Here is an 8,248-nt window from a genome sequence, read left to right on the forward strand (position 1 = left end):
ACTTTTCTCTTGGTAACCCGACCCGCAATTCACCATCATATAGAAACCCCTCCCATCTTCCAAACCCCACTTTTTACCCTCACAACCAAATCATCCCTCCAAAAACCCTAAACTACCTTCAAAAACTCATACACACGCAAAAATGTCGTCAAGCTCTAGTTCAACCTCTGGAAGTTCGAGCTCATCATCCGATGATGCCTCCATTACCCACAAACCTGCTCCTAAACCGTCAACCTCACCGGCAAAGTCTAACTCATCTCCGGAAAAACCTTTCATACCTCCACGGATCATTTCTCGACCATGTGAGAACCGTGATATCTTTAACTTCTTTCTCTATCGCCTTCTAGGTCAAGAGTCCAAAAACTATATGGTCAAGGCAGGATCAATCCTTAATGTTGATGGATTTCTTGCAAAAGTTATTAACAAGGAGTTTGGAAAGCAAGTGGTCCAATGTCTCAAGGATGGTCATCTCTACAACTTTGCAACTCTTAAGCACAAAATCTGGTATCCTCTGGACGTAACTCAATTCTACATAAATGCTGAACTTCTTTCTATTAATGGAGTTGATGAAATACGGTCAGTGGTTCATGGAACTACAGTGACTGTAACTCATGAGGATATACGTAGAGTATTTGGCTTTCCTATATGTGGTGAAGGATATCATCCAGATTGTTCTGGAAAGGATTACAACAGAAAACGGATGTGGAAAAAGATGAGAGGATATTCACAACCCTCTTCAATTCCATCCATCCTAAAGAAAAAGATGTTAAAACTTGACTATGAGTTTGTCGTTGACATTCTCAACCGAGTTGTTGAAAGCAAGCAGTCCGGAACGGACGATATTTCTGATAAGAAGATGAGAATGATATGTGCCCTTTTAGAAAACTATCCTGTGGACTGGTCACGGGTCATTTTTGATTTCCTGATAGACAATATCCAAACCGGCGTTGATGAGAAGTCCGAATGGATAATTAAAGTTGTTGGTTATGGATTTGTGATAAGTGTCATCCTAAAAGACAAGAAGGTTAAGATGCACATTGGAACTGCCTCACATCGCACTCATTACTATATGAGTTCCAACCCTCCAAATTACAATAAAAGGAAAGCAGAAGAGATTGAGACTGCCAAGAAGACGGCCGACAAGAAACACAAATCTAAGTCTCCAAAAAGTTCTGATGAAAAGGAGAAAGCTGAGGACTCAAAAGGTCACGATTCGGACACTTCTGAAAGTCCGAAATAGAGAAAGAAGAAAGAGTCCTCAAAGCGGAAAGGGTCCAAACGTGCCGAATCCTCCCGAAGTGCCGAATCCTCATATACTAAGGACGAGACAAGGACTCTGAAAGTTGAATCGAAAAAGCGGAAGGCCAAACAACTCAAGCGTCCAAAGAAGAAGCTCAAGAGAGATCAGACAGAGGAAGACATGGCGGAACAGAAGGCAAATTCAACTGCTATCCTACCAGCAGAAGAGGACCAGAGACGAACTCTAAGTGATGAACGAAAAAGAGTTATTCCTCCTCTTCTTGATTTCAGCAAAGATGATAGTGATGAGGATGATCAAATGCCTCTCACTAGACTTATGAAGCCGAAGCCTTCACCGCCTGAACCTTCTGATCTACAAACAATGGCTGAGCCAGTGCAACTTTCTGAATCCTCGGTTATTGCACCTGAGGATTCTGAGGCTCCTGCAACCGAAGGACAACATCTGGCCGTTATTGTGCACCGCAATCCGAATGAATCGGACTCTGATTCTACATGGATAGAGGATTACCGAACACTTGTCTCCCTTTATGGCCGCGATAATGCTTGCACAAGATGATGTTCTCCGTCGTATCTACTTACAATGGCCGTTTGTTTCAACTGTTCGAATTGAGGAACTTTCGTTTGAAGCAACTCAGTCTGATGTACCCAAATCATCACAATAGCTTAATATCTATCTTGACTGTGTCTCTCGTCAAATTGATGTAGATGCTACATTGGCCCATCAGTTAACCTACGAAGACTCAGATGGTGAGATAGCTTATACCGAAGCATCTCATGAAGACATTCTAAGGCGAGAACTTGCTAGAGTTTACAATTGGCAAGAGTGGAGAATGTCTAGCCTTCGGGTGATTACGAGCACTATCAGTGAAATGGCCGAAGAGGAAGAATGGGCCTTAAATTAGATGGGTACACGTTCAGTCTTTGATGCAACAAGACCAGATGAAATTGAGCGTGTTTTTGCTGAAAAACTCCAAGGGAAAACGACTCGGTTCGGAAAATCTGTGGATTTAAATGTTGGCTATCGAACACATCGGGAATGCCAAATGCTCGAAGATATGAAGATTTCCAAAATTCATAACATTTCCCGAGCACAAACAGAGATAAGAGATCTCCGACCGGATATTGGACCGAGCCGTCATTCCGAAGGAAAGAAAGATGATGAGGAATCAAATCTTGATTCTAATGAAGGGTGTGGAGATAAATCTGACAAGAAGAATGATGATGATAACGATGGTAATGATGATCCATCAAGGAATGGCATCCCTCCTTCTTCCGCATCCAAAACAGCTGATCCTCATGGTTCGGGTGGGCAGAATGATAATGACAAAACTACAACTGATCAGCCACCAAATGAAGGCAGTCAAGAGACTATGGATCAACTCACACCCACCGAATCGTTGGAACACACAGTGATGCTAGGTTAGAGTTCAACCCGATATGACAAAATGGAAGCATCTCGTGGTGCGAATCATGACGACTTAAACTTCATTGATGAAAAGATGATCACTTCTAATCTAGATCTGGTCAACGTTGAAGTGGAGATATTTCCCGACTACACTCCGGATGAAAACATGGAAGCGTCCCGAAGTGCTAGTCCCGAGGACTCATCTTCTCCGACTAAGGAATCCGAAGACCTACAAATAGAGTCAGCTGGTAATCATGCACTTGCCTTGGTTCAAGGTGGAAACATGGAAGCACCTTCCAAAGGTAGTCATGAGCGCTCAGCCGAAGCATCCAAAAGCTCGGATTCATCAGAGGTAATTGTCAATACATCTTCTGCTTTTACTTCTCTTTTGCATGCTATTCAGGGGATAGCAAAGACTCAAGATGCACATTTCAAAACTTTAAATGAGTCCATGGCCAAGATAAAAAAAGACATCGGAAAGCAAAAGAAGAAGACTTCAAAGTCGAACACTAATGCCAGAATCACTGCCCTCGAGAAGAAAATTGACAATGCCTTCTCTGAAAATCTCTTTTCTCTTGGATCCGTGAAGGATTCAGTAGCCGAGATCACGACTATACAGCGTGATTTGGTTACGAAGCATGCCTTCATCAAAGAACGCCTGGATCTGTCATGCACCAAACTTGAATATGTAACATGCAATCAGAATACAATGGGATCTTACATTTCAGAATTTGAGTGGACTTTCAAGCAACTACAAGTGTGTATTAACCGGTTGAGTAACAAAGTTGATACCCTTATTGAGGTTAATGATGCCAACAAAGGGGAAAAGAAGAAGGAAGATCCTCCGAGCACTTGTAAATGAAAGGAAATAGTTATCCGAGGAGATGATGATCCGGAATATGATGACCAAGCAAGAGAACTTGAAAATTTCTTAAATCTAAAGAAAACTCCATCTCCCTCCCCATCACCGAAGAGAACAAAGGATAAACCCTCCGGTGGACCGAGTACTAAAAAGCAAAAGAAGCAGATGACACGAGGAGTTGATGGAAGATCAATTGAATATGTCCCATATAAAGAAGGATCCGGAAAATACTATCAGGAATGCAACATTCCACCTTACTGGAATGACAAAAAGGCTAAAGATAGAATGAATTACCTGAAGAATCAAAATGAAAGGATCTTTGATCAAAAACAAAGGGATGAAGAAATTTTCAAAGTGCAACTAGAAGAGCAGAAAAGATTTGAAAAAGTGGTAAAAGAACTTGAAGAAGCGAACAAGATAAAGGTTTCTGGTGATGACCGCACCAAGATGAATGCCATTGCTCAAGTGTTGACTGCAACTGAGCAAAGTTTTTCTGATGGCATGAATGCTCCCGAGTTAATCAAATGGTGGAATTGGCGAGTCATACGAGGAGAAAATCTTGGTGAAGTCACCCAAAATTATCTAATGCTTAAGCTACATAAAAGCTATGCATACAAGATTGAGGGACTCGACATTGTCAAGGCAAGAAAGGAAATCAATGACATGATTCAACTTAAGGAAGCCGAAAACTGGGAGAGACAGAAAAAGAAGAAGACTGGTTGAAGCTCGAAAAGAGGAGAAAACTTTATTTTCTGTCCTCGCCTTACATTTCTTTCAATATTTTGTAATGTTTGCTTAAAGTGTTTGAATGAATAAAAGACACATTTTGGGGCTCAGCGTGCGTGTGTTATCTAGTAGTTTTACTCCTCGGATATGCTATGATAATCTCCAACTATTCGGGCACATAAATGAAAATCCTTTTATGGATAAAAGAAGCTGAATAGTGCGAGTATAAGGTGTTGGCATCATCAAAAAGGGGGAAATTGTTAGGAACCCCGAGCTATTGATTTTGATGATACCAATGACCCCAAGGAGACCCCCAATTTCTTTTTATCTTTTAGATTAGATCTTTCGGTTCCATATCTCGGTCCTAGGAGTTAATCGAATCCTTACTATCAAGAAGTAACTTGTCATCGCTAAGTCTTTTCTCATGTAAAAGAATTAAGACCGAAGCGTTATAGCTTAGAGGACATGAAGACTTGAAGAACTGAAGTGTTGAAGAACTGAAGAATCGAAGACAGAAGACTAAAGATTAAGGCCAAAGAATGGAAGGGCCGAACTCTTATGACCGAACAATCAAACGATGATTGTTTCGAGGAGACTGATGAGAATGATAAGGTCAATCATTCTCACGAGTAACCAAGGCAAAGACATTCTCTGAAAGTTGTCTTATCTACTGCCTTGAGAATGGGTTTTCAACTGAATGTCAAATTGGATCCTAGGCAATGATCCCAAGGAGCATTTAATGATTGTCACCTTTTTGTGGGACAAAAGACAAATTGTCTTTGCACAAAAGTGAACAAACGGCTAGAAAGGTACTGACATTCTGAAAAAGGTCAAACCTTACCCATTGGATATTACACACTGGATAATAGGTTTGAATTTCACATTCCCTCCAACGGATATGAAATTCTCACCTATAAATACCCTTGTCCCATCTCACTTTAACTAGGTTGGAAAAAGCAAAAGTGTCAAGCAAGCAAACTACTTCCTGTGTGTTAAAATATTCAAAAGCTCATAAGCAATATTCAGTTCTAAAGAGATCTTGTGAAGTTCTAGAGTTGACATCAAGAAGCTCAAACACAAGAATCTCAAAGTTGGAGAAACATCTCAACCTTTCAATCATCTCTACGTGTGAAGTAGAAAGAGGCGGAGTAAACTTACAAGAAGTTGAAAAACCTACAACAACGTAGCTGCCGGGCTAAGTGATCAAAGGAGCATGTTGTAAAGGAGTTTGTACTATTACGGGAAACATAGTGCAAACCTTCACGAGTTGTGAAGAAGAGTGGAGTAGACTTAGTTAACAGCCGAACCACTACAAAAATTTCTCTCTCTCTTTTTATTATTACGCACCGCATTGCATATCACGTTCAAACCTAATCATTTAATAAGAAAAACCTTTGTGCAAAGTGAAAACTAAAAGTTGGTATAATCCTTATCCGCTGCGTTATTATCTTTGTTTTCGAAAAAGTTTTAAAAACCCTTACGAGTCTATTCAACCCCCCCTTCTAGACTCACACATCTACCACCGGGACCAACAAGTGCTTTTACAAAATTGCAAACATTTATTTTAGTGACAATTATAATCAATCTCTCATATATCATCTTGCATTCATAAACTTTGAATTACCGATTTAAATAAACAAATTCAACATTCAATTACATATACATGAACATCTCTTATATAATCATGCATTGATATAGTTTGAAATACTTATTTAAAAATAAACATTGGGCATTAACTCATTCGCGCAATGCGGATGAAAAACTAGTATATATATATATATATATATATATATATATATATATATATATATATGCTCAAGTGTGGACGCGTCTTAACGTGTGAATAGTGCGGTTCACACCACTCAATGTTAGAAAACGCACCACATGAAAATACACAAAAACACCAAAAAAACACAACACACACCCAAAATAATGCAACATAACTCCCCTGCCCCTAACTGTGCATTTCCAAACACTGTGTGGTGTATATTTCCATACTTAGTGGTGTGTTTATTGGTGATGTGTACCTAATGGTGCATATTTGTGTGGTGCATTTTCTAACACTGAGTAGTGTATATCTGTATACATAGTTGTGGGGCCGCACTGTTCACACGTTAAGACGCGTCCACTCTTGAACCCTACCCTATATATATATATATATATAGTTATCGTGGACAAGCCTTCCCGTATGGACTTACGGTCATGCAACACTAGGTGGGTAAGAATGCACCACCTGGTCATGAAACATTTCAAATAAAATTACTGATTTATTTAGCAAAACTCTATTCACACTAGGGATGTAAACAAATCAAATAGTTTTGATTCGATTCATGATTCGAATTCGAATAGTTCTATTCGAATTCGAATAATTCGAATACGAATCCGAATTCGAATACATATTTTGATTCGAATATATTCGAATCCGAATACGAATCATAGGAAATTCGATTCGAATAGTATTCGAATATATTCGAATATATATATATATATATATATATATATATATATATATATATAAAATAATAATAATAATAATAATAATAATTAAACTAAACCCTAAGCTAAAAAGAAAAAAGTGAGAGACCAGCCGCACTGCTGCAGTCTTCGCCTCTTCCCTTCTTCAGTCTTCCCTCTTCTCATCTTCACGAGTCGCGACAGTCATGGCCGTCGTTCAGCTTCCCCTCTTCGCGGCCGGAGGACAAGCTTCTTCTTGCCACTCTTGAGTGCTGACTCCACTCCAGATCTGTGATGGTTCCGGCGCAGAATCTAGGCAGGCCACCCGGTAGATCTGTGGACAGTAGACCAAGGGTAGGCCGGAGGTGGAGGAGCTCTACCTTGGCGGCAGATCTGCACTAGGTGTCTAGAGCTCTTCCTTTTTTTTTTTTCATCTTTCGTATCTGATTTTCTTTTCCCTCATGTTGAGATTTGTATTTTGTATAGTGAATCTGCGAGATTTCTACTCCGGTGCTTCTCCAGCGGCAGAGGACGTCAGTAGGTAGCATTTAGAGTTTTACTTGTTTTACATTGCTTCTCAAGGCGGATTTATTATTATTTGTCAGGTTAGACGATGGATTATTAGAATAATTTTACAGTAACATACTTGTTTTGTTTTTGGCATATATCCCAGAAATACAGTTTAATTTATGTGATTAAAAGCTTAGACTTTTATTTGTTTATGACCTCGAAAAGATTAGCCCAGACTATTTTTTTACTGTAAGTTCAGGAAATTTCATATATTTTGCAGTTTGAATAATCTGGACTCTGGAGTTTGCTGCTAATCTTGTATAGTATTAGCTGGGCATGATCCTTTTTGTTTATCACATCAACAAAATGATTTATTAGTTTCTTTCAAAATCTTATGTTGCTTCTACCCTCCTTCCTCCTTATGCTTATAATTCCTGTTAAATACTCTGCAGGAGAATTACAAATTTCAACATCCACGGCCAAAGAAATCAAAGTAACTGAGGAAGAAGAACAAGAAGCAGTTGAAGCTTAATGCAAACTTAAAATTTTTATTTTAGTACTGTATTTTTTTAAAGCTAGTACTGTATTTATTATATGAATTTGATGATAAATTTTTTGTTATTCTAATGTAATTCTTAATTAGTATATTCATGTAAAAATTAATGCTATTTAAATTTAAATTTTTATTATATTTTATCTTAATTTATTGCAATTTTTTTTAGGAAAAAAAAAGTGAGCTAGGTATTTCGAATTAAAATATTCGAGTCGAATCGAATATATTCGAATAAATTAGTCGAATCGATTTCGAATCAAATTTAGGATTCGAATATTAAACGAATCCGAATCCGAATATTCACTAAAATAGTCAAATTCGAATCGAATACTCAGGTATTTGACTCGATTCGATTCGTTTACACCCCTAATTCACACTTTGCAACTCAAGTTTAGAAAAGAAATGTCAATAGATTTTTGAATATGAAAACTTTAGATTCAACTTGTAATTTTTTTTTTTTTTTTTTTTTTTTTTTTTT

Source organism: Ipomoea triloba, chromosome 14 (assembly GCF_003576645.1).
Source record: "Ipomoea triloba cultivar NCNSP0323 chromosome 14, ASM357664v1".
NCBI classification, from domain to species: domain Eukaryota; kingdom Viridiplantae; phylum Streptophyta; class Magnoliopsida; order Solanales; family Convolvulaceae; genus Ipomoea; species Ipomoea triloba.